The sequence below is a fragment of the Girardinichthys multiradiatus genome, chromosome 3 (genome assembly GCF_021462225.1).
Source record: "Girardinichthys multiradiatus isolate DD_20200921_A chromosome 3, DD_fGirMul_XY1, whole genome shotgun sequence".
Taxonomy (NCBI): Eukaryota; Metazoa; Chordata; class Actinopteri; order Cyprinodontiformes; family Goodeidae; genus Girardinichthys; species Girardinichthys multiradiatus.
The window spans coordinates 21,732,461-21,755,511 of record NC_061796.1 but is presented as its reverse complement, the minus strand read 5'-3'; the positions used below and the strand labels follow the sequence as shown (position 1 = coordinate 21,755,511).

General features: G+C 40.6%; 1 protein-coding gene and 1 long non-coding RNA gene across 5 annotated transcripts in view; one reads left to right on the top strand and one right to left on the bottom strand.

Annotated features, from left to right (window-relative positions):
* The window catches only part of LOC124866066 (low-density lipoprotein receptor class A domain-containing protein 4-like), a 406,571-nt gene that overhangs the window by 314,021 nt on the left and 69,499 nt on the right, over positions 1-23,051 (bottom strand). The gene's annotated exons all lie outside the window — the stretch shown is intronic.
* LOC124866067 lies at positions 6,816-7,446 on the top strand. The gene is made up of 2 exons (XR_007037716.1): positions 6,816-6,955; positions 7,040-7,446. It is a non-coding gene; the product is annotated as an uncharacterized LOC124866067 (long non-coding RNA).

The window sequence follows — 23,051 nt, the reverse complement described above, 5'->3', positions numbered from 1 at the left end:
ATTCATATTACCATTCATGTCTACAAATATGATTTCTTTGACTAATTCACTCCCATTTGAATGTAACAGGCAACAAATATTTGGGGTAAAACATGATCTCATTTCACAGGAACTGGGATAATAAAATGCAACAATATATCTGGAAACAGTTGAAGCACTATGTGCAACTAAGTCTGGTGAAAAAAGTCTCAGGTACTATTATTGGCTGTGGTGGGTGTTTTAAGTTTTTCACATTTATCTATGTTTTGAAGTGGGAAAGAAAAGTCTAGATTTGATGCCCTACTCTGTTGGTGAAGTTGGCTTCTAGAGGCTGCTCATCTTGTAAGGCTGGCAGACAACACTCAATTACATAAATGTTGGCGAAGCCTCCGCCACTCTTAAATCGTATGTATAAATGCTTTTGGGTATTTAGCAGAAAGAAAATGGTGAGAGTGATAGACAAGATGAGAATGAATTGTAAGCATTGTGAATACAAATCATGCTAAAATTAGCATCTGCTTTGGAGCTTCAAATCAACACTAAAGTGCAGGACTATTTCGCAGTGTTTTAATGGGTCTAGACTGCATTTGATCATGTTGAAACAATATTCAGAATAGTCTTATATTGATTAAACTTTACCTGGATTATTCTACATTGAAAACAGATTCTTTAAAAGACAGTTTGAGATTTAGGAAACCTGTATTCTAGTTGTTAAAATATGAAATATGATGTGATTTGGCATTAGGACCACCTTAGAATTAGACAAGCAAAAAAAAAAAAGATTTTATAAACAAGTGAAACGTGGACTAATAATTTTACATGAATTATAGCTAAAAATCTGTAATTTGTAAAACCTTCCTGACAAAAAATAAAAAGAGGTGGGGATTTGTAATTTTAGCCCAAAATATTACTTAAACTTAGTTTTTTCTTATACATACCCAGAATAATTGTATTTGTTTTATTATAAAATCCTTCATCATACTTATCCCGAGTTCCAGTCTGCACTTTGGTCCAACTCAAAACCTATAAAACGTGACACAGGCTTCAGACTGTGGTGTTGTGTGTAAATCATTCTGGTATGGATCACCAGCTGACAGTGAATTAAGACCAGAAACATGATTCATGGTATTAAAATGCAAGTTCCAATGTTCCTTGTCAAATATGTACAAAATATTTTCTAGGTTACTCAATTCAGGAAAAATTACTTGGTGTTGTTTTAAAAAAGCCGCAGTGTTAATGAAGCAGTTAAAAAAACAAAAACATCTTTGGGATAATGTTAAATATGGTGATTTTGTTGGAAATGTATCTTTGCTTAATATGTAGTTTCTTCTAAACAGTAATACCTTTAAAAATATCTAAGTTTTCAGATGTTTTTCTAAGGCAAATTTTTTTCAGGAGTTCCTGTCAGTATTCCTCAGGTTAGCCGTCCAGCCATTCATTCGAATCAGCTACTCGCCAGACTGCAACCCTCCCCCACACTCCACCAAGCCAGACAGCGTCTCAGTGTGTTCCACAACAGCAGTCGCCTTGCAGTGCTCAGGTGACAGCATTCACATTTAAAACCCGGCAGCAGCGTTTTGTTTCTGCCCCGTTGACTCTTCCTATAACCTAAGCAGGCTTTATCAGCCCAGTGCAGCCTATAGCGTGTTGGATCCAACCCCTTGTGGAAGGGGGCTGAGAGAAATAAAGTAAAACCAGAGAAAAACAATCTGCCGGAGTGGATGTGGAGGGAATGGGAGCCGAGAGGAGGATAAAAGCAGAAGGAAGATGATGGGTAGAGGGGGTGGGGGGTTGTAATGGAGCAGCTAGGGAGCTCTTTAACACACCACTGAGGTCTTGGCCTGCCAGTGACCCTGTCATTATAGAGTGCATATGTTTGTGTACTCTTGTGTGTCACAGCTTCTGACAGGTGTGAGATATTGAATCTTTTCACACAGCTGTCAACCATCCAAAACACGGGCTCAGCATACAAATACACACACACAGAGCGAAACTTAAGGTAGATCAGAAAAGGTCTTATCCTTGCATAAGTCAGAAAAAAAGGCTTTACCTAGTCATGTAGATTTCAGAGTGACCAGTTCAATCTGGAAAAGGGAGAAAAAAAGAAAACCTCTGCAGCGGAGTATGCTCAGAAACTGGAAAACTACATTTAAAAATAGAAAAACTGTGTTCACATCTAAACTCATCTAGGGGTAATGCTCTACTGAAATAATATTTTGTTGTGTAGAGCGCCATTTTCTCTTCAATTTTCTAACATTGTGCTTTAAAGTACGCAGCTCTGAATTAAACCATGGGGCTAGCCTCCTATGAATAATTACCTTCTTTTTCAAAGGGGCTGCATTGTCTAATGCCTCACGCAATGATGAAGAAACACTATGAACAAAAGAATCAATTTGTGAAGGGGCAGAAACAAAATTATTGCCCTCCATTGTGTTTTTCTGTGATAATGAAGAAATCAAAAGTGGAACAGATTCTTTAAAGGTTGTTACAGCATTGTCCAATAATGATCTACTATAATAAAATTTTCTTTCAGGTGTGGAGTACTCGGTTAAATTAAACTCAAAGGTTATTAAAAAATGGTCAGACAGGACAGGGTTATGAGAAAATATTGTTATGTCTTTACACTCAATGCCATATGTCAGCAGGTCCAGAGAATAAAGACAAAGGTGGGTAGGTTTGTTAATGTTTTGAGTAAAGCCAATTGAGTCTAAGATAGCATTAAATGCTATATTTAAGCTATCACTTTCAGTGTCAACATGAATGTTAAAATCCCCCACTATAATAACCTTATCTGTATTTAACACTAAATCAGATAAAAGGTCTGAAAACTGATCTAAAAATTGAGAGTAAGGGCCTGGTGGATGGTACAAAACAACAAACAGAAGTGGTTTTAGTGCTTTGCAATTTGTATGAGGAAAACTAAGGATTAAATATTCAAAAGAGTTGTAGCTATTGATTGGTCTGGGACTAATCAATAAATCGGACTGAAAGATGGTTGCTACTCCTCCTCTTTGCCCAGTAGTTCGAGGAATGTGAAAATTTAACTAATTAGTAGGAGTTGACTCATTTATAGTAACATAATCCTCTTGCTGCAGCCAGGTTTCTGTGAGGCAAAATAAATCAATCTGATTGTCACAAATCAGGTCACTAACTAGCAATGTCTTTGAAGAGAGAGATCTTATGTTCAGTAAGCCACATTTCATTGTTTTATTTTTCTTTTTAGTCTGAGTTGTGTTTATTTTTATTAGATTTCCTGATTTCCTCGTTTTAGATTATTTTTTAATCTATTCAATTTTGGCCGTGGGTGAGACACTGTCTTAATAGGGTAACGGGTGGGTAGCAGTACAGAAGCTGCAGAGAGGAGTGTTAAACTACGACCCTGCTTCCTGGTCTGAACCCTGGGTTGTCAGAGTTTTGGAGAACTAATAAATTCGGCAAGATTCCTAGAAAGAAGAGCTGCTCCATCCAAAGTGGGATGGATGCCGTCTCTCCAGATCAGACCAGGTTTTCCCCAAAATGTTCGCCAATTATCAATGTAGCCCACATTGTTTTCTGGACACCACCTAGACAGCCAGCTGTTGAATGACAGCATGCGGCTAAACATGTCGTCACTGGTCAGATCGGGGAGGGGACCAGAGAAAATTACAGAGTCCGACATTGTTTTGGCAAACTTACACACCGAAGCAACACTAACTTTGGTGACCTCCGATTAACGTAACCGGGTGTCATTACCGCCAGCGTGAATAACAATCTTACTGTATTTACGTTTATCCTTAGCCAGCAGTTTCAGGTAGTGAACTGAATTTTCAGTAAGTGAACTTGAGAGGCAAATGTGAGAAAAGTAGTTTGCATCAATGTCAAAATGAAACCTCAATGTTTTGTAACTGGTAGAGCTATAAAGCAAACTATGGCTGTCAACTGAAAAACTGCTGCAAAGAATAATAACTTGGTCGATGTTTTGGCTGTACAAGCTGGAGGGTGTGGGCACACAACACACTGAATGCAGCATGTACAGTAACACCAGGCTACATAAATTTTTTGGTACTGACTATAATCCACAAAAAAAGTCAAATTTACCCCAACAACAAAATTAAGAGAGCTCATTATCAAAAACATCATAAAATAGAGCTGTAGAGCAAGAAATAGTATCTGTAAATGAAGACTCTCAGATGTGAAGTGTTGTTTTCAAATTTTCTACTAATAACAAAATCATCCTGTTGTACAGATTAGTGAATAGTGGAAGGGCAGGCATACATATGACCTGAGTAAATTTTTTTCCAGATTAAAATATATCCAGTCATTAAACAACCAGAGCTGAAATAAAGGCAAATGGTTCATCTTCACCTAAGGAAATTGATCCCTGCATAACTTATTATATACAGGTCCTTCTCAAAATATTAGCATATTGTGATAAAGTTAATTAATTTCCATAATGTAATGATGAAAATTTAACATTCATATATATTAGATTCATTGCACACTAACTGAAATATTTCAGGTCTTTTATTGTCTTAATACGGATGATTTTGGCATACAGCTCATGAAAACCCAAAATTCCTATCTCACAAAATTAGCATATTTCATCCGACCAATAAAAGAAAAGTGTTTTTAATACAAAAAACGTCAACCTTCAAATAATCATGTACAGTTATGCACTCAATACTTGGTCGGGAATCCTTTGGCAGAAATGACTGCTTCAATGCGGCGTGGCATGGAGGCAATCAGCCTGTGGCACTGCTGAGGTCTTATGGAGGCCCAGGATGCTTCAATAGCGGCCTTTAGCTCATCCAGAGTGTTGGGTCTTGAGTCTATCAACGTTCTCTTCACAATATCCCACAGATTCTCTATGGGGTTCAGGTCAGGAGAGTTGGCAGGCCAATTGAGCACAGTGATACCATGGTCAGTAAACCATTTACCAGTGGTTTTGGCACTGTGAGCAGGTGCCAGGTCGTGCTGAAAAATGAAATCTTCATCTCCATAAAGCTTTTCAGCAGATGGAAGCATGAAGTGCTCCAAAATCTCCTGATAGCTAGCTGCATTGACCCTGCCCTTGATAAAACACAGTGGACCAACACCAGCAGCTGACACGGCACCCCAGACCATCACTGACTGTGGGTACTTGACACTGGACTTCTGGCATTTTGGCATTTCCTTCTCCCCAGTCTTCCTCCAGACTCTGGCACCTTGATTTCCGAATGACATGCAGAATTTGCTTTCATCCGAAAAAGTACTTTGGACCACTGAGCAACAGTCCAGTGCTGCTTCTCTGTAGCCCAGGTCAGGCGCTTCTGCCGCTGTTTCTGGTTCAAAAGTGGCTTGACCTGGGGAATGCGGCACCTGTAGCCCATTTCCTGCACACGCCTGTGCACGGTGGCTCTGGATGTTTCTACTCCAGACTCAGTCCACTGCTTCCGCAGGTCCCCCAAGGTCTGGAATCGGCCCTTCTCCACAATCTTCCTCAGGGTCCGGTCACCTCTTCTCGTTGTGCAGCGTTTTCTGCCACACTTTTTCCTTCCCACAGACTTCCCACTGAGGTGCCTTGATACAGCACTCTGGGAACAGCCTATTCATTCAGAAATTTCTTTCTGTGTCTTACCCTCTTGCTTGAGGGTGTCAATAGTGGCCTTCTGGACAGCAGTCAGGTCGGCAGTCTTACCCATGATTGGGGTTTTGAGTGATGAACCAGGCTGGGAGTTTTAAAGGCCTCAGGAATCTTTTGCAGGTGTTTAGAGTTAACTCGTTGATTCAGATGATTAGGTTCATAGCTCGTTTAGAGACCCTTTTAATGATATGCTAATTTTGTGAGATAGGAATTTTGGGTTTTCATGAGCTGTATGCCAAAATCATCCGTATTAAGACAATAAAAGACCTGAAATATTTCAGTTAGTGTGCAATGAATCTAAAATATATGAATGTTAAATTTTCATCATTACATTATGGAAAATAATTAACTTTATCATAATATGCTAATATTTTGAAAAGGACCTGTAGTCGTCAGAGAGCCCATTTAAGAACGTCTCTTATTTTCAATGACACAGAGCCCAGCACAATAACATGCAATACGATCAGCAAAAGAGTTCACAATATAAAATCCTGATAAAACACTTCAAATCAAAAGGATTAAACTGAAAATTAGACACTGGAATCATTGATGTCACCTAGATGCAGGGTGCATGACGTGGGAAAGTAGAGGATGTAGCTTCTGTAGAATGGCTTTTCTGATAGTGATCAGCCGGTCTGTCAAAGGACAATGTGACAACGTATTTGTAAAGGAATGTGAATGAAATGAACATTTTATTGAGTCCACCACTTTAATCCAGGCTCTATGCTACAGTTGTAAATACAGAAAAATGTTCAATAATGCACGACATTTAAAGTAAACCATTTTATGAATCAAGTGACAACACTTTAGCAAAGCCTCCATCGGCCATCACTATCATTCAGTGCCTTATATACTAACATGTACACATGAATTAATTCTAGTTTTTCACAAACAGGCAACCAGTGCAGTAATCAATGACTACTTAGATGCAATGTCTCTTTTAGCAGCATTTTGAACAAGCTTCAACTTCCTGATTGTTTAATGGAGAGCTGCACACACAATCATCTAACCTACTGAAAAAAAACATCCACCAGTTTGTTTATCATTTTAATATGAAACTCTTAATTCTTGCAATTTATATGATGATGCTAATGTATTAATGTACCATTTTGCTGTTAAAATGTTGAAGTCTAGAGGAGTTTGTTTTTAGGAAACTTAAACAGTGACTTTGGTATTTTCTGCATTAAGCTGGTCAGGCCACAGAGCTGAGCACAGGTTTGTTGTGTTGTGTAGAGTGCAGTTCTCCCTCTCTCCACAAGGCGTGACAGGCAGTAGCAGCTACACAACTGTTCCTCATCAGAAGCAATCAAGGGAGAGCTTCATATACTGTTGGGAACTTGGAGGAGGTGTCAGATTGTATGCTCACCCAGAGTGGTAATCAGATTAGCAGACTCAGCTCTGTACCTGCCTGTGCTCTGAACTATCTGGTCTAACCTGACTGTTTTTCCCTGTTTCAAGATTGCTGTCAGAGAAGTCCAGTCCTGGATTACCCGTCGTGGTTCTGCCTCCAGCATGGTTGGTAAATGCTTAGAATTTCCCTCAGCCATATGACCTCCCTGGATTTCCTGGATCTACTTGTAGTGTTGCTGTTCTCTTCCATGTCCTGCCTGTCCACCCTCCGACACCACTCACCATCTGGAGAGGCCAGCTCACACAGCACAACGACCTGTCAACCTCAGTCTCCGTGGCTTGCTCATCTCCTCCTGGAACTCTCTTCTCCACCTCCAAGTAAAAGATCAATTCTCTCAGCAACAATCTATTATCCTCTCCATTACTTACCGTCATCTCCTTCCCAGTCCTACCCGGTGAGACACCTGCTGGATCCTAAGTCAGCCTGTACGTTCAATAAACTTGTTCAAACTTTATTCTGTCTCCCTGATTGTGCCTAAACTAGAGTCCCCTGGTTCTGATAGAATATGACAGCTGGAGTAATTTCTGACCCATCCAGACAAGACTAACTTAATGTTAGCTCACAAACGCTTGAAGAGAAATAAGAACATTATTGAGATACTCAGCACATACAGGGGTTGGACAATGAAACTAAAACACCTGGTTTTAGACCACAATAATTTATTAGTATGGTGTAGGGCCTCCTTTTGCGGCCAATACAGCATCAATTCGTCTTGGGAATGACATATACAAGTCCTGCACTGTGGTCAGAGGGATTTTAAGCCATTCTTCTTGCAGGATAGTAGCCAGGTCACTACGTGATACTGGTGGAGGAAAACGTTTCCTGAACACCCCAAAGTGGCTCAATAATATTTAGATCTGGTGACTGTGCAGGCCATGGGAGATGTTCAACTTCACTTTCATGTTCATCAAACCAATCTTTCACCAGTCTTGCTGTGTGTATTGGTGCATTGTCATCCTGATACACGGCACCGCCTTCAGGATACAATGTTTGAACCATTGGATGCACATGGTCCTCAAGAATGGTTTGGTAGTCCTTGGCAGTGACGCGGCCATCTAGCGCAAATATTGGGCCAAGAGAATGCCATGATATGGCACCCCAAACCATCACTGATCCACCCCCATGCTTCACACTCCATGGTTCTTCTATTGAGGTTTGACTAGTGTAATGTATTCTTATGTTTTAATGCTTCATATTTGTTGATCCTTTATTTCTGTTGCTGAATTATACATTAAAAAGAGGATCTGTGTAAGACAGGCCATTTTTCTGATCATTTTTCAGTCAAATACTGGACTCCCCTGTACTACTGCAGCAAGAACTGGTGCAGCTCAGAGCTGATTTTCTGAGCTGTCTGAACAATTGAATAAATCACCTTTTAAAAAAATGATAACAAAGCAAACATAGGAATGCTATCAAAGTGATGGCCATCTCCACAGAAGAAGTATACAGTGTCTCTTGGTGAAGAAAATGCATCATATTTTTGAAAGATAAGCATACACCATGAGAGGAGAGGTGTGCTAACAGTGTGCTTTCCTTCTCCAGAAGTCAGACACATCAAGAGCAGACAGGTTTAAGTGTAAATCTGATAGGCTTAGACAGGAAGCCGGAGCAAAGAGAAGCTTTTGCCAATCATTGTCATCATGAACCATGCATGTGCCCGCACACACACACACACACACACACACACACACAAACACACCCATGCGCAGTCAGGCCTAAGTACAGTAATCTTGTGTGTATTGGAATACTGAAAAGATACGTGCTGCTCTTGCTTTTGCAGCTGGGTGTTATCAGAGTTGTCAGGCAGACAAATCTGCAGCACAGGAAAACGTGGCTGGGGTAGAAAACAGACACACTGTCAGGATGTGTGTGTGTGTGTGTGTGTGTGGGAATTAGGTATGTGCGTGCTGTTGAGGTAGACGGAAGGACCTTGCCTTTTTAAACCAGTCAGCCATCTAAAACAGGACATTTTGTGTTCCTACCTACCAAATGTGTTTAAACAAAATTAGCTTAGATTGTCGAATTGTAAGAAATCATTGCCTTTATTCTAACCATCGATTAAAACCATATAGTAAAGTTTTTATAAGTTATTAATTTAGAAGGATGCTAATGGGATTGCAGCATTTTATTAGGGTGACCCCACGTGGCTATATCAAATACTGGTCCTTCTCAAAATATTAGCATATTGTGATAAAGTTCATTATTTTCCATAATGTCATGATGAAAATTTAACATTCATATATTTTAGATTCATTGCACACTAACTGAAATATTTCAGGTCTTTTATTGTCTTAATACAGATGATTTTGGCATACAGCTCATGAAAACCCAAAATTCCTATCTCACAAAATTAGCATATCATTAAAAGGGTCTCTAAACGAGCTATGAACCTAATCATCTGAATCAACAAGTTAACTCTAAACACCTGCAAAAGATTCCTGGGGCCTTTAAAACTCCCAGCCTGGTTCATCGCTCAAAACCCCAATCATGGGTAAGACTGCCGACCTGACTGCTGTCCAGAAGGCCACTATTGACACCTTCAAGCAAGAGGGTAAGACACAGAAATAAATTTCTGTACGAATAGGCTGTTCCCAGAGTGCTGTATCAAGGCACCTCAGTGGGAAGTCTGTGGGAAGGAAAAAGTGTGGCAGAAAACGCTGCACAACGAGAAGAGGTGACCGGACCCTGAGGAAGATTGTGGAGAAGGGCCGATTCCAGACCTTGGGGGACCTGCGGAAGCAGTGGACTGAGTCTGGAGTAGAAACATCCAGAGCCACCGTGCACAGGTGTGTGCAGGAAATGGGCTACAGGTGCCGCATTCCCCAGACCTGGGCTACAGAGAAGCAGCACTGGACTGTTGCTCAGTGGTCCAAAGTACTTTTTTCGGATGAAAGCAAATTCTGCATGTCATTCAGAAATCAAGGTGCCAGAGTCTGGAGGAAGACTGGGGAGAAGGAAATGCCAAAATGCCAGAAGTCCAGTGTCAAATACCCACAGTCAGTGATGGTCTGGGGTGCTGTGTCAGCTGCTGGTGTTGGTCCACTGTGTTTTATCAAGGGCAGGGTCAATGCAGCTAGCTATCAGGAGATTTTGGAGCACTTCATGCTTCCATCTGCTGAAAAGCTTTATGGAGATGAAGATTTCATTTTTCAGCACGACCTGGCACCTGCTCACAGTGCCAAAACCACTGGTAAATGGTTTACTGACCATGGTATCACTGTGCTCAATTGGCCTGCCAACTCTCCTGACCTGAACCCCATAGAGAATCAGTGGGATATTGTGAAGAGAACGTTGATAGACTCAAGACCCAACACTCTGGATGAGCTAAAGGCCGCTATTGAAGCATCCTGGGCCTCCATAAGACCTCAGCAGTGCCACAGGCTGATTGCCTCCATGCCACGCCGCATTGAAGCAGTCATTTCTGCCAAAGGATTCTCGACCAAGTATTGAGTGCATAACTGTACATGATTATTTGAAGGTTGACGTTTTTTGTATTAAAAACACTTTTCTTTTATTGGTCGGATGAAATATGCTAATTTTGTGAGATAGGAATTTTGGGTTTTCATGAGCTGTATGCCAAAATCATCCGTATTAAGACAATAAAAGACCTGAAATATTTCAGTTAGTGTGCAATGAATCTAAAATATAGGAATGTTAAATTTTCACCATGACATTATGGAAAATAATGAACTTTATCACAATATGCTAATATTTTGAGAAGGACCAGTATGTCACTGAAGACTGTGAGTGTTAACTCTGAGTGCTCTGCCTTGTAGAGTTGGCTCTTTTGTAACAATTAAAATGCTAAAAATCTGATTTTCACAAAATTCAGTTGTCAAATAGAGTGAAAGCACACAAGCATACATGTAAAAAGAAAGAGGTTTGTCAGTCAAGTCCTACTCTATCGGAAACTTTCAGATACATGATACATGCGCAGTAAATTCTTATGAATGGAAAAGCTGTCTATAACAGACATATATAGGTTACTATTACTAAGAAAATATTATATTGGGTTATATGAATTATTATGAAGGGCATTGCAGAACCTTTGAATTTCAGTAAATGTGCTTGTTTAAAAAACAAAAGCAGACAAAAGCACTTGGATCAGGAGAGAGGCAGACAGCACAAAAAAAAGCCACAAGGACTTCCTCAAATGCATCATCTCTGGAAACAGTTTGAAAGACCAGGTTGGTGCTCTTTACAGGAAACTAAAGAGAATAACTGCTGGAAAAACATGATGCGAAATAAAAGTAGATGGGTTTCACAAATATCACCTAGATTATGGTTATTTGAACGAAAAAGGTTAACTCTGGTTTATTTTACAACCTGTAAAAAGAAAATGCACTCCTTTCCTTCTTATTCTGTTTCTACAAATACATAAAATTAAGGCGTGTGGTGTGGTTTTTGTCCAGGCCGTGGAACACTGGACCAGCTCTATACCCTCTGCAGGGTACTCGAGGGTTCATGGGAGTTTGCCCAACCGGTCTACATGTGTTTTGTGGACCTGGAGAAAGCATTCGACTGTGTCCCTCGTGATGCCCTGTGGGGGGTGCTCCAGGAGTATGGAATCGAGGGCACTTTATTAGGGGCCATCCAATCTCTGTACAAGCGGAGCAGGAGTCTGGTTCGCATTGCCGGCACTAAGTCGGCCGTGTTCCTGGTGCATGTTGGACTCCGGCAGGGCTGCCCTTTGTCACCGGTCCTGTTCATAACTTTTATGGACAGGATTCCTAGGCGCAGCCAAGAGCCGGAGGGGGTCTGGTTTGGGAACCAGTGGATTTTGTCTTTTCCTTTGGCAGACGACGTGGTCCTGCTGGCCCCCTCTAGCCAAGACCTACAGCATGCAATGGGGCGGTTCGCAGCCGAGTGTGAAGCGGCTGGGATGAAGATCAGCTCCTCCAAGTCCGAGGCCTTGGTTCTCGACCGGAAAAGGGTGGCTTGTCCTCTTCAGGTTGGAGGGGAATTCCTGCCTCATGTGGAGGAGTTTAAGTATCTTGGGGTCTTGTTCACGAGTGAGAGAAGAATGGAGCGGGAGATCGACAGACAGATCAGTGCGACTGCCGCTGTAATGCTGACGCTGTGCCGGTCCGTTGTGGTGAAGAGAGAGCTAAGCCAAAAAGCAAAGCTCTTGATTTACCGGTCGGTCCACGTTCCTACCCTCACCTATGGCCATGAACTTTGGGTCATGACCGAAAGAACGAGATCCCGGATACAAGCGGCTGAAATGAGCTTCCTCCGTAGGGTGGCCGGGCACTCCCTTAGAGATAGAGTGAGGAGCTCGGCCATTCGGGAGTGGCTCGGAGTAGAGCCGCTGCTTCTCCACATCAAGAGGAGCCAGTTGAAGTGGCTCGGGCATCTACAGGTCCTTCTCAAAATATTAGCATATTGTGATAAAGTTCATTATTTTCCATAATGTAATGATGAAAATTTAACATTCATATATTTTAGATTCATTGCACACTAACTGAAATATTTCAGGTCTTTTATTGTCTTAATATGGATGATTTTGGCATACAGCTCATGAAAACCCAAAATCCCTATCTCACAAAATTAGCATATCATTAAAAGGGTCTCTAAACGAGCTATGAACCTAATCATCTGAATCAACGAGTTAACTCTAAACACCTGCAAAAGATTCCTGAGGCCTTTAAAACTCCCAGCCTGGTTCATCGCTCAAAACCCCAATCATGGGTAAGACTGCCGACCTGACTGCTGTCCAGAAGGCCACTATTGACACCTTCAAGCAAGAGGGTAAGACACAGAAAGAAATTTCTGAACGAATAGCCTGTTCCCAGAGTGCTGTATCAAGGCACCTCAGTGGGAAGTCTGTGGGAAGGAAAAAGTGTGGCAGAAAACGCTGCACAACGAGAAGAGGTGACCGGACCCTGAAGAAGATTGTGGAGAAGGGCCGATTCCAGACCTTGGGGGACCTGCGGAAGCAGTGGACTGAGTCTGGAGTAGAAACATCCAGAGCCACCGTGCACAGGCGTGTGCAGGAAATGGGCTACAGGTGCCGCATTCCCCAGGTCAAGCCACTTTTGAACCAGAAACAGCGGTAGAAGCGCCTGACCTGGGCTACAGAGAAGCAGCACTGGACTGTTGCTCAGTGGTCCAAAGTACTTTTTTTGGATGAAAGCAAATTCTGCATGTCATTCGGAAATCATGGTGCCAGAGTCTGGAGGAAGACTGGGGAGAAAGAAATGCCAAAATGCCAGAAGTCCAGTGTCAAGTACCCACAGTCAGTGATGGTCTGGGGTGCCGTGTCAGCTGCTGGTGTTGGTCCACTGTGTTTTATCAAGGGCAGGGTCAATGCAGCTAGCTATCAGGAGATTTTGGAGCACTTCATGCTTCCATCTGCTGAAAAGCTTTATGGAGATGAAGATTTCATTTTTCAGCAAGACCTGGCACCTGCTCACAGTGCCAAAACCACTGGTAAATGGTTTACTGACCATGGTATCACTGTGCTCAATTGGCCCGCCAACTCTCCTGACCTGAACCCCATAGAGAATCTGTGGGATATTGTGAAGAGAACGTTGAGAGACTCAAGACCCAACACTCTGGATGAGCTAAAGGCCGCTATTGAAGCATCCTGGGCCTCCATAAGACCTCAGCAGTGCCACAGGCTGATTGCCTCCATGCCACGCCACATTGAAGCAGTCATTTCTGCAAAAGGATTCCCGACCAAGTATTGAGTGCATAACTGTACATGATTATTTGAAGGTTGACGTTTTTTGTATTAAAAACACTTTTCTTTTTTTGGTCGGATGAAATATGCTAATTTTGTGAGATAGGAATTTTGGGTTTTCATGAGCTGTATGCCACAATCATCCGTTTTAGACAATAAAAGACCTGAAATATTTCAGTTAGTGTGCAATGAATCTAAAATATATGAATGTTACATTTTCATCATTACATTATGGAAAATAATGAACTTTATCACAATATGCAAATTTTTTGAGAAGGACCTGTATACCGGATGCCTCCTGGACGCCGTCCTTGGGAGGTGTTCCAGGCAAGTCCCACCTGGAGGAGGCCTGGGGAACGACCCAGGACACGCTAGAGGGACTATGTCTCTCGGCTGGCCTGGGAGCGCCTTGTGGTCCCCCCGGAGGAGCTGGAGGTGTCTCTGCTGTGCCTGCTGCCCCCGCAACCCGGCCCCGGATAAGTGGAAGACGACGAGTACGACGAATACGAGTACTTAAAATTAAGACCATAATTATTCATACCTGGTTTAAAGTAATCTTTTAATCTTTCCAACACATTTAGTCTCACTGGAAGTTTCTTCAACATTTTAGACTGGCTCAGCCAGAGTCCCAATCTGTTAAGAAATTCTGGGCAGGGAGCTAACATTTAGGGTGATGGCAAGATGCCCTTTCAAGCTCAAGACTTGGATCACATCAGCAAAGATAAATTGTTAAAATACCATTGGAAACATGCAAAGATTCGTTATGAAATTTATCAATTAAAATGTAAATAAAAACAGCTAAATTATGTATTTTCCTGTTATATTGTTTTAGCATATGACGCCTGTGTCATTTCCTACCACAAACGTTTTGGTGGAAAGAACATAATTCCAGATCTAAATCTTCCAGGGTTATGAATAATTGTGGCCTTAACTGTATATAAAGCTAAGATTCCTTCCATATTTCCTCTATATAGTGGAGCATTTGTATCTCTGTTCATTTCTGTCTTCCAGCTTGTTGTGTACAATACACAGTTGAAAACAAGCTCAACACAAATGGGAAAATTCATTTTTGAAGCCCTTCAGTGTTATTGCTATTGATGGAATCCAAAACTATTTAAGACTAATGAGCTTCATATTCATTCAGCTCCCCTCCAAAGAGTTCCCGGTGTCTTATAAACCGACAGAATGGTTTTCCACATGCGTACAATCCCAGGTGAGTCTTGACAATGAGGTTCATTGGCCTAAAAGCGAGATGTGGGAAGCAGACTGAAAGAGAGGTCTTGCTGGAAAGAATTAAACTGATTAGGGATGTTGACCAGGGATTAAGGAGCTATTTTACTGCTGTAGTTCTCAAGGGTTGAATGCAGAGTTTCTCATCTTCATGAGTTTAACAGCGTTAGAGGAGGTGCTGAATGGCCTATTTTAAAAAATCTCCCTGATGAAAAAAAAAAAATGAAACCAAAGGAACGTGGAAAAACTCTGAAGGCATAACAATTCATGGATGTTATTCAACTGACCTTGTTTGTTCATACCAAATCCTCCAATGAGAACATGTTGAGAGAAAAAAATAAATGAAAGACTCAGATCATCTGGAGTGAATAGATCTGAGCAGACCCTGGACAGAATTACACAATACAATTACAAAATTAAATTAAACACACCAAAAACAAGACCAAGAGTGTTTGTTATAAATGAAGAATGCTATAAAGTACATTAAATTCCTAAGACAAGACCATATTCTGACCTGATCATCACAGATGCACCATCGATTAAAAAAAACTTTAGACACTTTATTGATCTCACAATAGAGAAATTAACTTGTTACAGAAGCTCTTAGTAACACACATGTAGGGTGCAGATAGTTAGGAAAAAATATGCAATCAAAGAACAAGGTAAATGTGCAAAAACAAGTATTAATAATAGAATGAAATAAAATAACTTATGTACATCAAGCAGTGGAGGTGATTATTCTAAAGTGACACTGATTGCAGGTATTTACAAATACAGAGGTTATTACACGAGTTATTATACAGTAGTATTGAACAGTCTGACAGCGGTGGGGATGAAGGACCTGCGGTAGCAGTGGGCTCCTTCTTGCACTGAGGGTGTCTCAGTTGGCCACTGAAGGAGCTGCTCAGCTCCTTAACAGTCCGGTGCAGTGGGTGAGAGGTCCATGATGGATGTGAGCTTAGCTAACATCCTTCTCTCATCCACCACCTCCACAGAGTCAAGTGGGCAGCCCAGGACAGAGCTGGCCCTCCTAACCAGCTAGTTCAGTCTCTTCCTGTCCTACTCTGTGCTGCCTGGGGCCCAGCAGACGACAGCATAGAGGACGGCAGAGGCTACCACAGAAACATAAAAAGTCCTTAGGAAAGGCCTGCACACTCCAAAGGATCTCAGTCTCCTCAGAAGATGGAGGCGACTGTGGCCCTTCTTGAGAAGCACCTTAACTTCAGGGTTGGCACAATGCCAGTCTGTGGTTTGGTCCGGCAATCTCTCATTAGTTTCCTCAGTCCACACCTTCACAGACCTTTTCTGTGCTCACTTTCTTCTCACCTTGGGTGTGTATTGGGGGAGCAGAAGGACGAGGTTATGGTTGGATTGTCCATGCGGGGAGGGCGGCGGAGGTGTAAGCGTCCTTCAATTTAGCATACAGTAGGTCCAGCGTATTGTTTTCCATCGTATGGCACTTGATGTATTGAATTAAGGTTGGGAGAGTGTGGGTCACCATCTTTAACATTAGTACAACAGATCCACTATTGTGTTGGTTCCACACATTCAAGTTACAGGACAGAATAGTTCACAGCAGGGATATTTAGTTTTACTTGTTTCTAACAATTCAAACTTTAGAAAAACTCATTCTTTTATTGTTAATGTTATTGTGATTACAAATTGTGATCCAATGCATTTCATGTGTTCACTACTAAAAAAGCTGCATAACAGCAAAATGAAATTGGACGGACAGGGGATGTACCAATCAACTGTCTGTACAGTGGAAGCGGGTAATTTTAAACTTTCACCCAGCTGGATCAGACAATCTGATGCTCAAAAATGAAGTTTAAGACTAATGTTCACCAGGGGTTTGAGTGCCTTCAGCTGTCATCAAGCCTCAAGTAACACATCTACTGTAGCCATAAACACGTCTACTTTAATACAATGAGTGTTAGTTCAATAGGCAAAACTGGCTCTTGTTCAGTAGGTTTATGGAAACGTTTTTTATTCCAGTTCTGCTGACAGTGTGATAATTGCTTTTACTATTCAGTCTACATACAGTCATATCTACAGGTCTTTTCTATACTTTAGCACAGGTCTACAGTGCCATGAAAAAGTATTTGCCCTTCGCATTATTTTCAGTTTTTGCTGGTGCGTCCTACTTAAAGTTTTCAAAGCATCAAACAAATATAGCAGTTTTCAAATGATGATTTCATTTATTCAGAGAAAGGAAAAACCACAAAACAAAGCCTGGTTCCATGGGAAAATATATAAATTTATTTTATTATATGATTGTTTGCAATTATACTCTTATTTTGTAATGTATCCCATTTAATGCATGATTCCACCACTTTTCAAGACTGAACTGAACATAGAACCTGAACAGACCATCTTACAACTTCCTCCTGAATTGTGCAGCTGCGTAATCAAATGTTTCAAGTGGGATTGCTGCAGAGGCTATATGTCATGAGGTTTTGGGCTTTTGCCTCAGACAGACGACTTTTCGTGGTTGTGTTGATGTTTTTCTTGAGGCCAAATCCGCGCTCTGCCACCACACTACAGACTGGAATTACAACTGCTACTTCAGCCAAAATTTTGAAATTTCTCCAACCTTTTCATTTTTGTCTCCATGTTCGTAACAGTGGAAATAATCCCAAAGCAATTTCTAATAAAGTTTATTTTATAAATATCAAGCAGAGCATTAAAGGGTTAGCTGTAATGCGCCACTTGTGAAAGTAAATATGTTGGGCTTCTTCTTGGCACTCAGACAACAATTCTGAGCGCTACTCTGATGGACAGGACATGGTTAAGAAAAAAAATTTAATTAAATTAAATTTCTCCAACTGAATTCATCAGAAGTCAGCAAGACTCTTCAAACGAGAAGTTTCCTGATCCCGACAAGCACTCTGCTTCAGCCCCCCCTGCAGGAGCAAACAGCTAATTAATTTGCTAACTCGCCACCAAGGGGTCAGGGTGTGAAATGCAATCTGTCAAAATGACAGATGGCCTTCAGATTTTTTCATCACCGTTTACAAAAAATTGTTAAAAACAGAAAATATTCGATTAAGGCAACCCCTGGTGTATTTATCTTTTCTTGTACTTGTTTTTTTTGTTCAGTCGATGGCATGTTAGAGGTTAATGTATGGACTGGTTGGCTACTAAACCTAAGTCAATATCTGTTCTAATAATTTTCTCTCCAGACTGCTGCATAGGAAAGACCCAGCATCTTTGTTCACAGGTGGCTTTTAAATATTTCTCAAATTTCAAAGTTAACGAGCCCTGCACTCCAGTCTCAAGGGGATGTAGCTACAAGGCAAAACAATAAATTACAGTGGAACAGAGGAAATCATCATATTTATTACATGATGAGATGTGTGTTTATTTTTGCACTGCAAGGCTGACAGCATGGACCATAAATCTGCCTATAGTAAACCCTTAATATAAGTGCTACTTTGAGTGTTTGAAAATGAGGAATTCAGAATATCTTGAGGCACACACTTCTAGGTTAAGGTTTACCTTTCATATTAGATACATTTGTGTTTCCATAATTTGCAAGTAGCATCTGTGCAGTTTTCTATTTGAATAAATGTTGTGCATCACACCAAAAGTTTGTTTGACCTAATGCTTTTGCATTCATTTTTACAATCGCTGATAATTTTTTGGGTGTTTTGCTTAGGCCTATAAGCCTAAAAACAATCTCATGACTGTAGCCACTGTTGTATTATCTGCTATAGCCTTGTTGATGTGTTAACTCAAAATCAAATTCATTCCGTGTCTCCTTACTTACAACCAGAAGTGTTTTTGTCTTTAGGCAGATTAGCAAGGGAGAGAGAAGGACAGCTAAACAAGCTGTCATCATTGGGCAGGCTCACAGCAGAAATTTACTAGACAAAAACACATACCTAACAAATTCTGCAAGATTAAATAAGTCCTATATCGACTTGTTGGTGTTATACAACAGATTGAGGAAATAACCAAACACTCAGTTTGACAGGGTAGCATGATTACATTGTTACAGACGCACCAAAGAATTCCAATCAAATAAGCATATGACAGGAAGCCAAACTCAATTCTCACACATATTTTTCCTTAATTGTGAACTTGTATGAAAAGACCAAAACTCAGTGGCCATATTATGACACCTAATTCATTTGACAACATTTATGAAACCATTAAGCAAGCCATTATCTTTAATGTCAGCTAAAATAGTGAAAACGTTACGCAGGATAAATCCATCCAACACATCTAACACAATCCAGAAGGTGTGTTACCCAAAAAAGAATACATACTAGTTATAAGAAAGGAATGCATTGCGGGTTAAACACGTATGGAAGCAAATCGTTACCATATTTCAAATGAAAAAGCATTTTCAGAAATGCTTTTTCATTTTAAGAATGTGAATTTTCTTCTTCAAGACTGCTCATTCTTTCACTTAATTAAAATGAAAAAGAAAAATACTTTTGAGATTTATTTTTCCAAATATGCCCCAGCAAATAGATACCAAAATTCAATTTGAAATGTAAAATTCGAAAATGAAAAAGCATTTCCAGAAATGCTTTTTCATTTTAAGAATGAGGCTGCGTTATTTGACCCATAAATAAAATTAGTAATCAATTATCCTATTTGCATTTGCATTTTCTTCTTCACGACTGCACATTTTATGCCATAATCAAAAAGAAAACAAGGCAGACATTGCTTTTTTGTTTTCGTGGTCTGCCCGCAAAGTACTGCCCAGAACTCAAAAACAAAAAAGCATTCCGAGCTGCGGGCGCAGAAGAGTGACGTCAGCAGCCGCTCTTCCTCAGCTCCCTGCTGACCGAGCTACCCACCTTGTTCGGTGGGAGGCGCTGTGCACGTCTGCATTGCATTACATTGCAAACGTGCCAAGAAATTGATTGAATTGCAGCAGAGCCGAGCTCAATTTGTGGCAGTGGCAGGCAGAACTGGTAGTTCCGGTGGCAGCCTTATGGCCTGGGACATCCAGCATGTTTTTAAGCATTTATTTGTAATTTTCTGTGAGTGACGATTCAGAATAGCCGCTCATGCTCTATAATAAACCGGCTGTTTGTGCAATAAATCTTCACCATCCTTTCAACACGTCACACATACACATAATGCTATTTATTTTCCATGTCAAGTAAATACAATCACCTTATGTTATGGGTCTAAAGCTGTTTATTAAATAATAATCAATAATGAAATCATTATTTAAAGGTAACAGGCTATAACAATAATGACAACCCATTTGCCGATAATCAGCATCAGCTTCCACAAAAAATGTGGAAAGCAAGCTTTTACGGCCGGTCTGGCACCTTCTGGCATCCTCGCGGAATCCCGTGCCACCCTGCGGCAGACTGTGGCAGTTCCGGTGGCAGCTTCGGTGCCACCGGAACTACCAGTTCTGCCTGCCACCGCCACAAATTGAGCTCGGTCCTGCTGCAATTCAATCAATTTCTCGGCACGTTTGCAATGTAATGCACTGCAGACGTGCACAGCGCCTCCCACCGAACAAGATGGGTAGCTCGGTCAGCAGGGAGCTGAGGAAGAGCGCCTGCTGACGTCACTCTTCTGCGCCCGCAGCTCGGAATGCTTTTTCGTTTTCGAGTTCTGGGCAGTACTTTGCGGGCAGACCACGAAAACAAAAAAGCAATGTGTGCTTTGTTTTCTTTTTGATTATGGCATAAAATGTGAAGTCATGAAGAAGAAAATGCAAATGCAAATAGGATGATTGATTACTAATTTTATTTATGAGTCAAATAACGCAGCCACATTCTTAAATGAAAAAGCATTTCTGGAAATGCTTTTTCATTTTCAAATTTTACATTTCAAATTGAATTTTGGTATCTATTTGCTGGGGCATATTTTGAAAAATAAATCTCAAATGTCTTTTTCTTTTTCATTTTAATTAAGTGAAAGAATGAGCAGTCTTGAAGAAGAAAATTAAAATGCAAATAGGATTATTGATTACTAATTTCATTTATGAGTCAAACAATGCAGCCACATTCTTAAAATGAAAAAGCATTTCTGAAAATGCTTTTTCATTTGAAATATGGTAACAATTTGCTTCCATAAAACATGTAGGTCAATAACGTTGTTGAATAAGCCCAAATACTGTCTGTACAAACATGAGATTTTCCTCTGGTCAGTGGAACACCACAATATCTTGAAAAGACGTCTAACGTTTTAGTAAACAACTCTTCAAATGAGAACTCTGTCAGCAATCTTAGCTTCTAGTCATATTCAATAAATACAATACCACGCAGAAAGTATTTCTGCATGTAATATTGTGAAATAAGATTACTCCCATATAATAATTAGCTATGCAAGGCATCGCTATGATGCTTTTTCAGTTGTGGCTCAAGACTTATTCAATTTAAGTTGCTAAGGAGAAAACACATTAAAACCTTGGTATCAAACAGTTGTCAGCCTTTAGTTACCCAGATATATAACAATACCTCACCACTGCATCAGGGATTTTGGACTAATATAGTGTACAGTAGGCATGCCAGCACCAAAACCTCCAAATGAAACTCGATGGCAAACCTTGTCGAGCCGGCAGAACTATCATCAGACATAGGAGGCCTAGGGGCATGCCATGCTGGGTACCACAGAAAACCTTGCTTGCAAGCCACTGGTGCGATAAACAACAGGTGGACAGTCACTTCCTGCATTACAGACCTCCCTTGAATGAAAGGCAAAGACTCTCAGCATGAACCTGAAGAGACGTCATTGTTATTCCTAATGCACTGATTATCACACCATTGGGAAGTGTAAAGCTTAGCATCCAATAAAATACAATGCAAATGTTAGGGATCATACAATCCTGTGACATATCTGAGAATCCTCTTTATTTAACAAAACAGCAGATACCATTCACCAGAAAGCATTTGTAAGGCTGTTCCCTTTACTATACTTATGCTTCCAATTGGTAAAATTATTAGACACCATGGGATAAATTTCCACTGTTATGGCAATGATACTCATATTTATTTATCCATAAAACCTGATCAATCTAATCAGTTAAGTAGACTCCATGCTACTTTAAATTTACAATTTTTGCTTTAAAATTTAGACAAGACAGAAGTTGTTGTTTTTGGACCAGAGCCTTTAATGGCCTAAATATGAAAAAGAAAACCAGAGGGTAAAGTCATGGCAAACGTAATGTGTCCAGCCCCGATGCAGCAAACCATTTAACTTCCTACCCTTAATGCCAACACCCATTCTATTAAGAATGGGAGCATATCAAAAGCACATATATATCAGAGATGTGACAGGACTTCATGTACCTCAGAATCCCACTCACTTCCTTATGTTTTTATGTGTTTATCAATACCCCAGCATACATGGCAAGACAGGAAGAAATGGGACAGCTTAACCTATCCTAGGCTATTTATGCAAGTCTCCCTCTTAGTTTTGCAGAGCACTTTGCTCCCAGTCTGCAGGTTTACTGGTGTTTCCTAGAGTTTCTAAAAGTACAATGGGAAGCAGATCCTTTAGTAATCAAGCTCCTCTCCTGTGGAACCAACTCCCAGCTTTAGTCTATGAGGCAGGCACCAGGTACTTTTAAGACTAAGCTTAAGTAGTTTATTTGTGTCTAGTTCAGCTTAAATTGTGTTGATTATTTACCTTCCCACAGTCTACCTGTTTGCTCTCTTCCTCAGCTGTTCCAAATCCCCTGATTATATTACTTGTACTTCCCTCATTATATAAGCCACTGGCTGTTGTTATTCTTTGCTGATTCATCTGCTCAATACTTCCTGTTTTAGTGTGTTCAGTGTATTTTTACCCTCATCATCTTCTTTCCATGCTCCTGATTTGTTTTTGGATTTGTTTGGCTTCATGATCTTCAGTTTTTATTTTTGGAGGTTGGACTTTGTATTTGTGTATTATTAAACATCTTTATGTTTTACTGCTCCACCTCTGCCTCCCTTTTGCCTGCAATTGGGTCCTCGACAACCAACACCCCTTTGATACACAAGTAAACAGAGATTTTAATTAAAAACAATTCTTCAAAGAGAATACTGTTAAAAACCTTTTTCTAGTATCTGTGCGTACCTAGTAACTGGGGACTGCCCACTATCACTTACTGCATTAGAAGCCAAAACAATGGAGCTGGGAAAACATGAGCTACAATGGTTTTGGCAGTCTTTAACCCAGCACTG